This window comes from Bos indicus, chromosome 17, assembly GCF_029378745.1.
Source record: "Bos indicus isolate NIAB-ARS_2022 breed Sahiwal x Tharparkar chromosome 17, NIAB-ARS_B.indTharparkar_mat_pri_1.0, whole genome shotgun sequence".
Taxonomy (NCBI): Eukaryota; Metazoa; Chordata; class Mammalia; order Artiodactyla; family Bovidae; genus Bos; species Bos indicus.
The window spans coordinates 57,733,414-57,749,587 of NC_091776.1; the positions used below are offsets into that span (position 1 = coordinate 57,733,414).

A 16,174-nucleotide genomic window follows, 5' to 3' on the forward strand; every position below is an offset into this window, starting at 1 on the left:
TGGGGAACCATGCAGGGGCCTGGCATGTAGTAAGTGTTCAATAAAAGATGGTTTTGGGGATCCTTTGTGATTGCAGTGGGTGGCCCTCCTCAGGACCCTGCGGGCCCAGCCTGGCCACTGCAGACCCAGCACACATGCTCGCGGCTGCCCCCAGCCAGCTGGGGGGAAACCTGAGCCACCCTCCTCCTAGGCAGAGGCTGTCACTGCCACTGCTGCCTCTGAAATGAAAGAAAGGTCAGAGCCTAGGGAAGCCGGGCTGGGTGTGTGATGGAGGCAGCCGGCAGGCGAGGAGGGGAGGGGTGGCCAGCGGCTGCCTGACTGCCCCGGTCTCTCCAGGGGAGGCCTGAACCAGCCTGGCCTGGGTGCAGGCCCCCTTGCCCCGGCTTTGACCCCCTGGCCCCGGCAGAGCCGCCTCCCAGCCTGCCCCTGGGGAGGGGCCACCTGGTGTCAATTAAGCCCCAGCCACAAGGCTCACGCCACGCCAGGCGGCTGATTAGTGCCGCTGGCCTCTCCAGATGGGGAGCACGGCCTGAGAGGGGCGCCTGCCACCACGCCAGGAGGAGGCCTCGCCGGAGCCGGTGAGTACCCAGGTTGGGGGGCCCACTCCCAGGCCGGCGGGCCTGGGTAGCCCGACTGGGCCGTGGTAGGGCAGAGGGGCTCACTGCAGTCTCTGCTTTGCTGGGGCATCTCAGGCTTCTAGCATCCCTGACCCCCTTTGCTTTGGCTTGACCTGCAGGGACCAAATGCCAGCCTGGAGGCCTTCTCCCTGGATCGTGCAGCTGCAGGGGCCACCCCCCGCCTGTGGCTGAAGGGGACCTGAGGGGTGAACAAAGAGCCAGTCAGCCCAGAGGGAGGCTTTAGGGTCCCAACTCTTTCCTCGTCACCCTGAAAGAACTGGCTCTTTGTGCCAGCCCGTCTGGGCACCCAAGGCCACGCATGTTCCTCCAGCCCGCCAGCTCATGCCGTGGGGTGGCCCGGTTTGGTTGCCTGGCATGAGACCCCTGCAGGAAGCTGACATGGGGGGCTGCTCCCTCCCCAAGCCAGAGCTCAGGGGGAGTCCTCTGGTTTCAGAGTGCCGCATGGTTCGGTGCACAGCCGGGGGCAAGTAGGGCCCTGGCCTAGGACCCCAGAGGCTTCTGGGGCGTCATCCAGCATGCAGGCTTCTGCAGGGTCTGAGCTACCCCATGGTACCCAGTGGGGAGTCAGTCCCAGTAGTGGCAAAGGAGGGGACAGCTGCCAACCCATGGCACAGACTAGGGGGCTGGTCAGAGAGAGGTCCAGCTCGGTACCTCCCAGCTACACGGTGACTTGTCCTGGTGCCCACACTTTGACCTGTGGGCCCAGTTTCTGGCTGAGAGGTGTGCTATTATCCATGAACCGGGTCCCTGGTGACAGATGGCATTGTCCCTTGGTGGTACCACTGGGTGGTCTGCAGCCTCCGCCAGCTTGGGGCGGAGGCAAGGTGTGTTTGGAACAGGATGGCGGACCCTGGGGGGATGGAGCTATGCTGGTGTGTGTCCACGTGCTTGCACCACGTGGGGTGACTTTAGGAGCTGAGGAGGATCACCTGTGTGGATCACTGGAGCCCGTTCTGGATGGTGGCTCCAACACGTGGTTGGCTCCGACACGTGGGCTCGGGAGGAAGGACGGGCTGCGGGCAGAGAGCCCTGTGGGCAGCAGGGCACAGCTACACGTCCCCATCTGTGTGTATGTGTGTGGTTGTATTGATGCCAGTGCTGTGCAGACGGGGGCTCCTTGGCAGTGTCCCTGGGTCGTTGCAGTCTGCTCTTGCCAGCTCAGTCCATCGTGGAGGTTAGGGGGCAGTGTTTCCCAAGGGGAACACCCACGAGCTCCCTGGCGAGCCAGCTAGGTCCCAGTCGTGCACCCCAGGCCCTGAACTTGCTCTGTGTCCAAGGCACCATTCCCACTGGGCTGGCTGAGGCCAAGACAGGCTGGTGGCTGGAATCCGAAGGCTCGGTCCCTGGAATGTTGTCTGTGGGCCTGGGGTGAGCGGGGGCGACCACAGCTGAAGCTCAGCTGGTTTCTGGGAAGTACTGGATCTAGTTCATTCCTCCATAAATATTTATCACAGGCTTCCTCCAGGCTACAACCTGGGCTCAGAACTGGCATTGTGAGAGTGAACCTGGAATTCATTCACTCACTCACAAGTATTGATTGAGAGACCCCTAAACTTGGTGGTGACATTTCGTGGTAGAGTTCAAATCCATTCCTTTTAATCCATAAAAGGAATTATTCCTTCATTCACCCCACAATATTTATGGAGCAAGTGCTATGCACCACTATGCTGGGCTCGCCACTGCAGTTGCACCAGCGAGTCTGGGAAATGAGAAATCATCCTCTCTTCCAACTTTCCTTGCTGTCTGTACACAGCAAGCCTGGATCTGGAAGAAAGCCAGGTGCTTAAGAAACAGAAGAACCTTGAGGGCCCTTCTCTGGTCCTTTCGCAGCAAGGCATAAGGGCCCCATTTAGCCATGCAGCTGCCACTAGAATGTCCCCAGTGTTTACCTGGAATTAGTAACTTTCATTGGAACCCAGTGGTCATGACAAGAACAGGGTGAGCTTTACACACACACGTGGTTTAACTTCCTTTTCCAAAGGAAATTGTGATCATTTTGATGATTAACTACCAGGTATGCCAGAGGCACTTGCTCAGGTAACTAATAAATACTAGAAGGTGCCACTTATTATTTTCCACAAGTCAGGCATATACAGGATTCATCTTTTTGAAGCTGTGCCCAGGTCAGCTGGCAGCCCTATTACTTCCTCATTTCATAGCTATACAAAAAAGAGGCTGTGAGGGGGCTTCATGACCTGCCCCAGGCCTTTCTGGCTCCAGAGCCCAAGCTTTTAACCTCTAGGCTAGAGTCCTTAGGGAGTTTCTGTCTAGATAGGGACATGAGCAGAACATCTACAAACAAAATTAGAGTGGGGCGACAAAAGGGAGGATGTGCCCCATTCAAGCGGGCGGTGGGGCAGCTGGAAAATGCAAAGAGCTCCCGAGTCTTTGCAGCCGCAGAGCACTTTTGTCCAAAAGTAGAGCAGAGCAGAGATGGCCTGGGTGTGAATCTCGGGTGGGGGTCTGGCCCAGTGCAGCCCGGGCTCCCTCTCATCCCCTGCCCTTGGGGAGGAGACCAAGGTCCCTCAGTGAAACCCTGGGGTGTGTGGGCAGCTGGCAAAGCACTTTGGTGTGAAGTCAAAGCCAGCCAGGGTGGACATGGCAGGTGAGGTCACCTGGCAGGTGAAGGCGAGGTGGCCTGAAATGTTTGGAGAAAGGCAGGCATGGGGGCCGGGGAAAGATGAGGCAGTCATTCATTGATTTATTCATTGATTCACTCACTCAGCAAACACTCACTAAGCTCCTACTCCAGGCAGGGTACTGGTCAAGGCACAAGGATTAGAGGGGTGACGATGGTAAACCACGCTCCTTCCCTCTGCCAAGAACTGATCCTCAACACAGCCTTTGCACTGAGGGCAGAAGGAATGGCTCCTTCCTTCAGTAAGGGATACTGCCACCTGGCCTTGATCTTGGCACTGGGCTTATAATGATTAACAGGTGGAGGGAATGCTTTCTAGAAAGGGAGAGTGAGGGAAGCAGGAGAGGGCAGCCGAAGGGGCTTAACAAGCCTGGAGACGCTCAGCTGACCCCATGGGGGCTCCAGAGTGTGAGTGGCACGGCGGAGTTGATCCCACCTTGAGGCAAGGGGGCGAGCCTTTAGGATCCCCATGTTGGCTAGTCACTGGTGCTGTTAGGGTGAGGGGTGTCATCTTTCCCCAACAAACCGGCTTGGCTACATAAGGCCGTTCTCCGGGAATAAAGATCAGCAGCTGGGGAGTGCGTACATTGCTGGACAAAGGACACTCGGGCAAGGCACCAAATTGGCCTCCTGTGCCGCCCCTGAGAATTTCCTAGTGGGGTGGAGGAGGCAGGCAGTGGACGGGTGAGGGAGGGTGCCCTGGCCCAGTGGAGAAGCACAGAGGGCTGGCGGAGGCCAGAAGGGGGCCCCAGACCCAGTGTGGGAAGTCAGGGAAACGGGGCCTCAAGCAGCCTGGGGCCTGGATTCAAATCCTAGCACTGCCATTTGCCAGGTGACGGCCCCAGGCCAGGTCCTTCCCTCCCGGAGCCTCTGCTTGGTCGGCTCTCCACTGTGGATGCTACCTGGGGCTCCCTCCTGGAACAGTGGGTAGGACTTGCATGTGATCCGAGTGGCCCCATTCCTGGGACACACGGTAAGTGCTGGGATGCTGCAGATGGTGGAGCTGGTGGATGGACGTGGGGTCAGGTTATAGAGTGCTGTGAGCCTACAGAGTCTAGTTCTTTCCCGAGAGTCCCAGAGAGCCCTGGGAGCCCTGGGAGGCGAGCCAGAAACGGCTGCCAGGGTCAGGTCCCGAGTGTCATCGGTACTTTGGGTCCTTCAGGTGGAGGCAAAGAGGGGATGCGTGTGGACAGAGCAGAGTTGCCCCCAGGAGGAAACAGTGCCCTGAAACTGACCGAGAGGGGGAAGGCCCCCATGGTCTCCCCACACCTTGCTCCCAACACACAGAGCCCGGGTCTGAGCAGACAATCTCTTCCTCTAGGCACCACACCCTTGTCCAACCATCCATCCATCCATCCATCCATTTATTCAACAGCTATTTCCAGAACGCTGGCTACGTGTGCCAGGCTCTGAGGATGTGTTTGTAAGACAGAAAGGATCCCTAATCTCATGGAACTCAGTTTGTGGTGGGGAGGGGGGTCATTAAACACCAAGGACAGGGGACAGAAAGAGGGACATGGCCAAGGGGTTGAGAAGATGGAAGCTTTGAGCGGTTTCTGGGCATGGTAGGAGTGGGGGGGGTGCGGGGCAGAGGCCTGGGTTCAGGGCGGTGAGGCGTGAGCTCAGCATGGGCAGAGGACAGAGGATCTACTCTGCTTTTGACCTTGGGTGGCCTCGGCCTGCAGCGACGTGAAGCCAGGTTTCAGTTCCCAGCCAGAGAGTGGCAGTGAGCGCTAAGTCCTCGTCACTAGACCAGTCGCCCATGACAAGGCCCTTGCTCTTCGGCTTTGCAGAAAAGAATTCCCACAAAGATGGAAAGTAGTGGAGCAAGTAAAATGTTTATTAGGAGGAAGAGTACCGTATGTGTAAATAGACACGTTGGTGGACTCAGAGGCGCACCCGCCGTGGTAGCTTGAATCACTTCTTTGGGGCATCTCTTCCTGGTTTCCTTTGGCCACTTGTCTTGCTTTGCCTGATTCCAAGGTCGTATTTGGTTTAAGTCAGAATCCTCCCACGTGTGCACACACACCTCTCAGCCAAGATGGATTCTGGTGAAGAGGCAAGGGTAGGTTGACATCACTTACTGTGAGGTGATGCTCCCACCCTTTTGACCTCCAAGGAGCCTTTCTGGGCAAGCATAGTTGGGAAGGTCACCTTGACCTTGACAATGCGGAATACGTGGTCTCTTACCTGAGCAGGACTCAGTTCCTCCTCCTCTCCATCTTGGAGTGTCTGTCCACAGGGGACGAACTCCAGCTGCCCAGCCTGGGGCCCATCCATCTCCTGCCTCACTTTTCATCCAGAGCTCAGCTGGGAAAGGGAGGTGGCGTGCAGGCCAGGAGGGACTGTCTAACTGAGGATCACGTGAGTGCATGAGAATGTGCGTGCAGGGCTGTGGAGGGTGTGGATGTGTGCAAGAATGTGTTTAAAGGCAAATGTGTGCGATAAAGAGTGTGGAGGGTATGTGTATGAGCGTGTGTGAGTACATGTGGTGAGGAAGCCCCTGTGAGGGTGTGTGGGGGGGCAGTTGTGGTGGGGGGATGCACATGTGTATTGAATGGTGTGTGGGGGCCGTGTGGGGGTGTGTAATGAATGAGCTTGCCTGTGTGTGGTACATACACAGGCACACGTGAGGGTGTGTGAGAACCAGCAAGTGAAAGGGTGTGTGTGTGGGGGTGGGAGTGTATCTGTGTGCATGGGTCTATACTTGCAAGTGTGTGTCTATGTATTTTCATCAAATTCTGGATTCTAAGAGCCAGAAAGAGTCTTGAATCCCCTTCAGTCCAACCCCCGCCTGCCCACCCCAATAAGCCACTCGTGCGTGCACAGCACCCTACAGCTTGCACTTTTCCTATTCATTCATTGTTCCCTGCCCCACCCCCAGCAGCCCTGGGAACATGGCTTCAACCCATTCGACAGATGTGGCAACTGAGGCCCCCAGGCCAAGAGGGAGGTGGGGGCAGTGCCTTCAGGTCCCAGGACTCTGTTTCTGGCCAGATTCCAGCTCTGACTGCTCCTCCCTGTATCTCTTCCAGCTCAAGCACTTACCCACATAGCAAGATGCCTATTCAAAGCCCACACACATCCATTACACTATTTCTTTTCTCCTTTGATTCTATTACTTTCTTTTTTTATCCTCGTTCTCCTCTGGTTCCACTTCCCTTCCACTTCATTAGGGATGAATGAGTCTGTAACTTTGACACATTCCTCACCCACACCCACTCCTGCCAAATGTCTTTTTTAAAAAATCACTTTAGAATTAACAGGAAAAATTCTTATAAAAATGTTTAAATCAAAGTGGAGCTCATTATTCAAAAAATTTAGGGGGAAAAAAATGGGTTTGCAAATGCTCACCAGGATTCCCCTGGAACAATGCATTATACAGAGACATTCGCTGCTTACAAGAAAAACAAACTATCTCAAATAAAGACCAAATATTTTGAAAGACTCAGACCCCAAAGCAGAGAAAACAAATTCAGTCTTAAGGAAGCCAGTTGTGCAATTGGCCAGCAATCCCTATGGATTCAGGAAACAAGCTGCCTTCTGCCCACTGGATCTTCATATTAGCTAACGCCCCCAAAGGATCTTCCTACTTAACCTCGGGGCCCCCCGAGTACCCTCAGGAAGATAGAAGTGGTGACTCTCTTACATTCAGAGGAACAGAGGGTCAGTGCTGAGGTCCGGAACCCCAGTGGTGTGGTCTGAGCTTAGCAAGGCCCAGCCTTGGGCATCCCTGCTCTGGGCGGTCAATGCTCTGTCCCCACGAGGTTCCTCTTCTAGCAGGGCTGTGACCTGACCCTCTGGCCTCCCAATTGGGACCTCAGCAGCCAGCAAGACAGCCCCAGGGAGCCTGTGTGAGCTGGATGCAGCCAAGGGCGGGAGCTGGGAGGGAAATCTCTCAGGACAGTTCCAAGTTAACATTGGGGAGGGGACAGACGGTCGAGGCAATGAAGGTCTCCTTCTCTGTCTCTCCCTCCCTCTCCCTCCATCACTGGCTGTGTGAGCATCTCTCTGGCTCTGCCTCGTCACTGCTACTCTACTGATAGTAATGGTAGCCTTTCACGTTGCTGTCACTGCCTTCTTCCTTGTCCCTTCCCTGGCCTTCTTCCCACCTGCTCTGTGAAGTGGGCAAGACTGGGACGATCCTTTGTCCTCCTTCATATACTGAGAGCCAAAGGCTCAGAGAGGTTAGGTAGCTTGTCGAAGGTCACACGGAGCTGGGCCATCCCCTCAAGACTGTACTTTCCAGTCCAGAATGTTCTTCCCTGTGTCATCATGGAGCCTCCCATGTCTCCTTCCCAGGTGTTTCTCCACTCTGGCTGGCACCTTTACCTCATTTTCTCCTGTATTCTCTTGACCAGGTTGTGAGACGCAAAGACCGCTATGTCAGGAGAGGATATTTTTATACCATTGAGTGTCACTTCCATCAGTCCCATGAGCCAGCAACGATGCTGGTATTAGTCGTGGTTGCTACCCATCGGGTACTGATTGGTGTTTTAGGTGCTGGTTTGAGCCATTGGCACCCCCTATCCTTACCTGCAGTGGATGGAAACTGGCAGAGACTAGCTGAAAACGATTAAATCGAACTATTTGGATGCAGTGAAGAGCCTGTCCATGGGGATTGGCAGGATTGGAATTTACTTCTAAGTGAGCAACAGTTTTTGAGCAGTGGGGGTAGCCTGCAAGATGATAGCATATAATAAAAAAAAGAATGAAATGATTTCCGTTGCAGCAACATGGACGGACCTGGAGATCATCATACTAAGAGAAGTCAGTCAGACAGAGAAAGACAAATATCCTTTATCACTTGTATGTGGAATCCAAAGAAACGATACAAGTGAACCTTGCCAAACAGAAGCAGACTCACAGATATAGGGAACAAATTTTTGGTTACCAACAGGGAGAGGGGTTGCGGAGGGATAAACTAGGGTTTGGGATTAACAGATACACGCCACTGTCTGTAAAATAGTTGACCATGTTTGGCAGAAACCAAGACAATGCTGTAAAGCAATTATCCTTCAATTAAAAATAAATTTAAAGAAACCAACACAGCATTGTAAAGCAACTATACTCCAATAAAAAATTAAAAAAAAAAAAGGTAACCAACGAGGATCTAATATATAGCACAGAGACCAATATCTTGTACTAACCTATAATGGGGAAGACACACACTTATATATCTGACTCACTCTGCTGTACACCAGAAACTAATGCATCATTGTAAATCAACTATACTTCAATAGAGAATAAAGAAATGGAAAAGGAAAACTTTAAAACGATTCAAAAGATGGCATATAGGTCCATGTCTTTCAGACATGGCACACTTTTCAAGGGCACTCTCACAGACACTCTCCCTCAATGTTGTTGTAAAATATTTTGATTATGATGCTGCTTAATTGTGCACCCGCAGAACAGCAGGTATGAGTTCTTCATGCTTATATTCCTACAAAACCAAAGCAAATCCACAAATTGAACACCATCCCAATTACAGAGCAAATCAGATGTGAGCTCAAAACGTGTAAGTGATGGCTTGAGTGAAGTTCTGTTTGCAACATAAGTATAATACATGATGCATGGACCAGAAGGCCCTCTGGGGTCCCCCAGGTTCCACCTGCCAGGCCCTGTGAGGACTTGATTTTCCCTCCCTCTCTCCTCACACTGCTTAGACCCCTCTGTCTGTATAACATGGTGTTCCAGCCTTTGGCCTTCTCCAGGCACGGGGAGGATCATTTCTGTATCGTGCCGGTGGCTTCTTCTCATTCCTGTGCAGTAATTAAAGCAGGACAGCTCAGCCCAGCTGCCATCATCACAGAACAGTCACTGGAATCATGTGGCAGCTCCTAGATATGAGACAGTCATCAGCAGATCCAGGAAAGGCTGATGGTCGTGTCCTACACATAAATGATAACACTTCTAAATGTTCAGAGTGTCTTATGAACCCCTGTGGGGACCCCAATACTTTGGCCAATAATTTGTCCAATACTTTGGCCACCTGATGCAAAGAGCCGACTCATTGGAAAAGACCCTGATTCTGGGAAAGATTGAGGGCAGGAGGAGAAGGGGACAACAGAGGATGAGATGGTTGGATGTCATCATTGACTCAATGGACCTGAGTTTGAGCAAACTCTGGGAGACAGTTAGGTCAGGGAAGCCTGGCATGCTGCAGTTCATGGGGTCACAGAGTTGGACATGACTGACTGACTGAACAACAACAAGGGAACCCCAATTTCAGAAATGTTAGTTCAGGTACATCTAGTAGTATGAAGAAATGTGCATTCTAGTTAGGGGGCCCAGTTAGGAGGTTATGGTTAAGATTTGATGCTGAGAGGGCTCCAAAGCTAAAATGGGACAGAAGGTCTGAGTGGTGGGTTGAAGGCAGATTAGGCAGAGTTTGGGCTTAACAGTAATGCCCAGAGAACTGGCATGGGGTTCCTGGAGCCTCCCAGAGCCATGAGGTGCCAGGAGAGAGGGATTAGCAGGAAGCCAGGCAAGGAAAGAGGCTCAGCTTTTCCCAGGCATGCTGGGATTCTGGGCTCGGCTTCCCTTGACTTGTCCCATCCTCAGCTTCTTGGTCGGTTAACTGAGACCTTCTACCGTACTTGGCAGTACAGACAAGCAAGTTGGGATAAGGTGATCATGGTGTGAATTCTAGCTCTATGACTTCCCAGCTATGGGACCTCAGACAAGCCCCTGAACATGTCTGCAGCCGTGTTTCCTTGGCTCTGAAAGGGAAATTGAATTAGAAACCTTCTTACGGTTATTGTCAAGGTCAAACAGAAAGGTCTGGAACCTTGTGAGCTCAGAAGTTGCAGCTTCTGCTGCTGCTGTTCCTGTGATCGTACCTCTATGTGACCAGCACATCCCTTCCATCAGCACCCTCTACCCTCCTCTCCATCAGCCTGAGTCCCAGCTCCCCTCAACAGGTGAATCCTCTTCCCCCCAGTTTATCAAATACCTTCACCCCTAGTTGCTCTCCTGTCTCTAAAGAAGCTTTTCAACCTATCTCATGCCACACACCCTTTGGCCCTCTCGCAAAACCCACAGACCCCTTGGCAGAAGAGTGTTTTTCAATGCATAAAAAATAACACACAGGATTGTGAAGGAACCAATTTTGTTGAGTTGTAGTTACTAAAAATGTATTTTTATAAAAAACAAATAGAGAATACGTGTGTTTCTTTATGCATTAACTAAATGAGTAGCTGTGAGCCTAACACACTGTGAATTTGAAGAAGTGATGAGCATAAATATTTTGGGATATTTGTTAACAGCTAAAAGGTAATATGAAAATACCTACTATTTTCTATCAGTGATAAAGTCACAAGTCTGATAATACTGATGTGGCTTTTCCCCTGTATTTGTAAGGAAAGCAAATGCTAAATTTCAGCTCGAGGTTAATAACATAAAGATGTAATTATTTTTTCCCATCCAAGTTCACAGCCCCTCTTAATTGTATCCAGAGACCCTTTGCTCCAAAGCCAGTGGTGTTAACTGCCTGCACCATGCACGTAGCTTTTGCCACTGACTCTTTTAAGCCAAGATTTCTCTCCATTTGAATGTTTAAAATCTCTTATCTAAGAACATTCACATGGTAAAAAATAAACAGGAGACAAAGCCTTTCACTGGGAAGTAGCTCCTTGTCCCACCCCTTCCTACCCTTAGTCAGCTTCCCAGGGGTTCCCGTTCTTACGTCTTCTAGGAGTTTCTTCTGTGGTTATCTCCAAATCTCTCAAACCCATGCATATACTTGATGCTTATTGATTTCTGGACCTTAGACCTTATCTATCAACACGTCCTGCCCTGTCCTCCCAATGGGAGTCTATCACTATATTCAGTCCCATGTTGGTTACCGTGGCAACTTCAAGAAATGCCTTCCACTTTCATTTCTTATTTCATCAGCCACAAGCAGGGTATTTTGACTCCATGACCATTTCAGATGAGCCCTTGATGTTCTATCTTGTTTTCTTTTTCTTCTCCCTCTTTTTCTTGCCTGATCCATGCGGATCACTGATTCATTCTATACACAGGTCCTATCTACCTAATATGGTTATAAGCTTCTGGAAGACAGGGTCCTGATGTGGTTTCTCATGGATCCAGCAGTGCTTGGCACACAGTAGGTGGCAGTGAGTCTGTATCCTGTGCTCTGTGCCTTGGCTATAGTAGGTACCCCTAACCTGGCAACAGGCCCCCAAACACCACCATGGTCAGGGTAGGAAATGGAACATGACTATTGAATGAGCAAAAGACATCATTGCCTGTAATTAAGCTCTATAGAAATTCTCTCTTGGACTTGGGGGTCTGAATTTCCCATTAGAGCTTCAAGGAAGCTGCTTCAGGGAGAATATTAATGACTGAGAGATAATGAACCATTACCTCCCCTCCTGCCAGGATCACTGGATTTTCAGCCAGGCATAAAATGATTCTGGGAAAGGAGACGGCAAATTTCAGAAGAAAGAAGACTTTCTCGTATCATTCTGAGTTTGATGACTTGCTTCCCAAGTGCCATTCCTGTTCAAAAAGAGAATCCATTTCCTGTGAGAGGGAAGTTTCTAAAGCCACTCCCTTCACTCAAGCCTCTTTATGACCATCCATGGCTTCTCAGTTTCTTGGGACAAAGTCCAAGCTCAACTCAAGGCCCTGGACTCTTGCCAACTCTCTCATTCCTCCCAGCTGCACTTCACATGGTCCATCCAGACAGGACAGAACTTTTCCCCCAGCTCAGCACATTTCCTCTTGCCCTCGCCTCTGCACCTGTGGCTCCTGCTGCCAGGACAGCCCATCTCCCCACAGAGCATCCCCTGCTGGTCCTTCCTGCCTCAGCGTAGACATTGCCTCTGGCAGGAACTCTTGCTGGACTCTCCTAGGTCTTATGTCCTCCCTTAGACTCTCATACACACTCCACCATATCCCACCCATATCGTGCCAAATTGAAAACACCTGTTTACTTGTTTGTCTGTCTCTCTTGAATGTAAATTCTTTGGAAGTGGGATCCATAGGTTATTCAGTGATAGGTCACAACAATGTCTAGCACAATGCCTGGAAGCTGGAAAGTGTTCAATATATACATTAATGATGGGTGTATAGGTTGATAGATGTACTAATAGGTGTATGCATGAATGGATGGATAGATGGATGAATGGGTAAATAAATGGACAGACAGATGAATGCTTAGATGGGTATTTGAATGGATGGATGGATGGATAGATCAATAGATGAATGTTTGAATGGATATTTGGATGCATGGATGGATGGATAACTGGAAGGATGGTATGGATACACAGGTGGGCGAAAACATTTGCAGTTAGAAGAATGGAAGGTAGATGACTTTTTAATCCCTGCGGCAGACTACAGTCCATGAGGTCGCAAAAAAGTCAGATACAACCTAGCGACTAAATAACAACAGCAAAAAGGAGAGTATAATAAGAAATATCAACAAGCTTCCTTCATCCTAAAATTCCATTATTGATGGAGATATCAAAACATGTGCCATAAGATGGTTTAATTGGTCCTATTGCACATAGCCTTAAGGTTAAGTTCATGTCCCAACTTTCTCCAGCTCTCCCCAGTAACCTAGCAGGGATATATCAGTCAAAAATTGCTCTGAACCTTCCTGAAAACTGTACTTTTATGAAGTGCGTCTGGGGCTCTGAATGTTCGGTGTTAACCGTCAGTGATGTAAGCAGGACTTTCTTTGAGTTGATTGTTCAGCTGCAAACATTTCCTGATGCTGTATTACACTCCAGCAACTATGGTAGGGGCTAGGGACATGGAAATAAACAATCATTGCCTTCCTGGAGCTTAAAATGTGGGGAAAGTAGTGGATGTGAATGTGCACGCTGTGGATAACAACACAGTAACAACAGCAGTCACTGTTGCTAACATTTATTGAGTTCATGCTCAGAGGAAAATAGATGGAGAGAGAAGAGAGGGTGGTCTTGATGGGAGAAAGTACAAGAAGAATAGAATACCCTGTCATGTGAGGCAGGTACTATTTAGCTTCATTGTATAAACGTAGAAAGTGAGGCTCAGAGGGATGAGGTGAGTCACTCAATCACAGAGCTGATCAGTGGTAGAATCAGCATTCTCCCTGCCTCCAGGGGCCGACTGATTGGAAAACACTCTGATGCTGGGAAAGATTGAGGGCAGGAGGAGAAGGGGATGACAGATGATGAGATGGTTGGATGGCATCACCGACTCAATGGACGTAAGTTTGAGCAAACTCTAGGACATGGCGAAGGCCAGGGAAGCCTGCAGTCCATGGGGTCGCAAAGAGTCAGATGTGACTGAGTGACTGACAAGCAACAGCCAGGACCCAGGCTTTTAACAACTGCCTGCCTGGGGTTTGTAGCCCATAGCAGACCACGAGAGAAGGCCCACCAGGGGGCAAGCCAGGCACTGGGGGAGCGCTTGGAGAGGGAAGTGCACTCGTCCTTCCTGGAGGGGACGTGGAGTCTTCGTGGACCTGAGCATCATTGTCCTGTGGGCTCTGGTGCCTCCATGCCTGGTGAGGTCTATGGGGTCAAGCTTCTGAGGCTCTGACCAAGGGCACTTCCTGGCTGCGGTACCTCATTGGGTTTCCCCAAGGCACCACAGTACTAAGGACAGGACTCACCTTGGGATCAGAGTGTCCTGACCTGAAATCCCTGGCCAGTGCCAGCCAGTCATGGGACAAGCAAGTGGCCAGGTCCAGGGTCTGGCTATCTGATTGAGCTCCCCAAGCCTCTGTTTCCTCATCTGGAAAATGGGAATGATGGTACATACTTTGCCCAATTGTTAGTATAGGGATAATGTATTTCAACTTGGCACCCAGGCTCAGTAAGCAATGGGTCCCTTTGGCCAGCCCTTGGGCACGAACAACCTATTCAGAGCATACTCAGAGATGATCCCTTTGTAGACAGAGAACTGCTTGGAAAATCTGACAACATCCAGAACCTCCCTCTGAAGAAAACTTCACATACACTCTGTACTGCATATGTCATCTCAGGAGGTCCATACACCACCCTGGGCCCAGGGCCAGACCTCCTGGGCTTAGGGCCGAGGAATAAGCCATGCAGGTGCTCACATCAGCATTTTAGTGATCTCAGATTTTGGAAACCCAAGGAACCATAGATGCTATGCTATGCTAAGTCACTTCAGTCGTGTCCGACTCTGTGTGATCCCATAGACGGTAGCCTACCAGGCTCCCCCGTCCCTGGGATTCTCCAGGCAAAACACTGGAGTGGGTTGCCATTTCCTTCTCCAATGCATGAAAGTGAAAAGTGAAAGTGAAGTCGCTCAGTCATGTCTGACCTTCTCCGAACCATAGATGACTCGGTTTGAAAAATCTCTCTATGGACAAACAAACAACCAAAAAAAAAATGCTCTAAAGCACCTATGAATTGATTTTTAAGAAAAAAGAAAAAACCACCACCACCACCATTGTTTGGACATTTCCCAAGTTCTGAGCATGGCATGAACCCTCTTACATGCATTCACATTGTTTTGTCCAGACAAAACAATCCCACGTATAATAAGCCCTGGTTTGCAGGTGAAGACACTGAGGCTCAGAGAGGTGAGGTTACTCGCCTAGGATCACTCAGTAAGCCGCAGAGCTAGGATTTGAACCTGAGTCCCTTTAACCTATGCTTCTGACGTGAGAGGATGTTATTACACACAGCCCACAGATAAATGCAGTAAGGTGGGGTCTTTGTTGGGCTAGAGCTCATGAGGGTGGATCAGCAGCAGAGCAGATACATCAGGACTCCCTGGTAAGATCCTGGAGGTGACTGCGATGCGCTCTGCTCCCTGCCTTGGGGCACACTGGGCGTGTGGCTGCGTGCTGAACCCGTCTCTCCCAAAGTCCCCTGAGATTTTCAGGGCAGGATGCCCCCAGGTGGCGGGATGTGGCACAGAACAGCGGGACAGCCCCATTCATGGCAGCACATGGGCATTCTTTCCTTTCGTCGGATGCTCATTCTCATTCCTAGAACTCTGAGACTGTCTAATAATAGGAGCAACAGTGGGAGTCATAGGAAATTGGTCACCTAGAGGCTGTGTTTCCTGGCTGGGACACAGTAGTGGGTTCTGCTCCACCATGACTCTGATAGGGAAGTACCAGGCTGCTGCTGGCTCAGTGGCGATGTCTCCCCATGCATAGGGCCACAGGAGCCGCTCATGTAGGTGACTTCAGTCCCCGGGCCCCTCCTGGGGGCTTGGCCACTGTCCACAGGGTGTTTGTCCAACCGACCAGCTCATGCCAACTAGAGCCCTCGACAGCCTTTGTCTCCCTCTGTCATCTCCACCCACAGAATGTGGGAGATGTCACCAAAGCAGAAAGGAGGGAAGAGGCAGCCTGGAAAGGTTCCAAGTCCACCCTTTGCTCAGGCCCAGAGTGCTGGGGGACACCGGGCGTATGTGATTGACATCGCTGGGCGCCCGCTTCTGAAATGCGAGGGGACTGTGGCAATCCACTCTGCAGCTGGACTGCAGGGCATTCACCACTCTGGATATGAGATGTGTTCATTTGCGAGGGCCAGCGTAACAAATTCCCACACGCTGGGTGGCTTTGGTGATAGAAGTGTATCATCTCACAGTCCTGGAGACTGCAAGTCCAAGACCAAGGTTGGGGGACACCTTCTGAGGGGTGCAGATGAGAACATGTCATGTGCCTCGCTTAGCTCGGGCTGCATCAGGGTTCCCCAGCCTGTCAGTGACATGGCCCGGTCTGCATACCATCTTCCCTCTGTGCCTTCACGTGGAGTTCTTCTTATAGAACAGTAGTCATACTGAATTCCCACTCCCCTCCAGTAGGATCTCATCTAACTATTTAATACATCTGCGATGACTTGTTTCCAAATAAAGTCACATTCTGTGGTGCTGGGGGTTAGGATATCAGTATATGAATTGGAAGTGGCAGGTTAGG

The 16,174-nt window shown here is 50.9% G+C and overlaps 1 protein-coding gene across 1 annotated transcript in view; it reads left to right on the forward strand.

The window, feature by feature from the left end:
• The first annotated feature begins 253 nt into the window (after positions 1-253).
• Positions 254-16,174, forward strand: part of NOS1 (nitric oxide synthase 1) — a 195,882-nt gene continuing 179,961 nt past the window's right edge. Inside the window, exon 1 of the mRNA XM_019977709.2 lies at positions 254-578. The gene's annotated coding sequence lies outside the window, so the exon portion shown is untranslated. The remainder of the gene's footprint in view (positions 579-16,174) is intronic.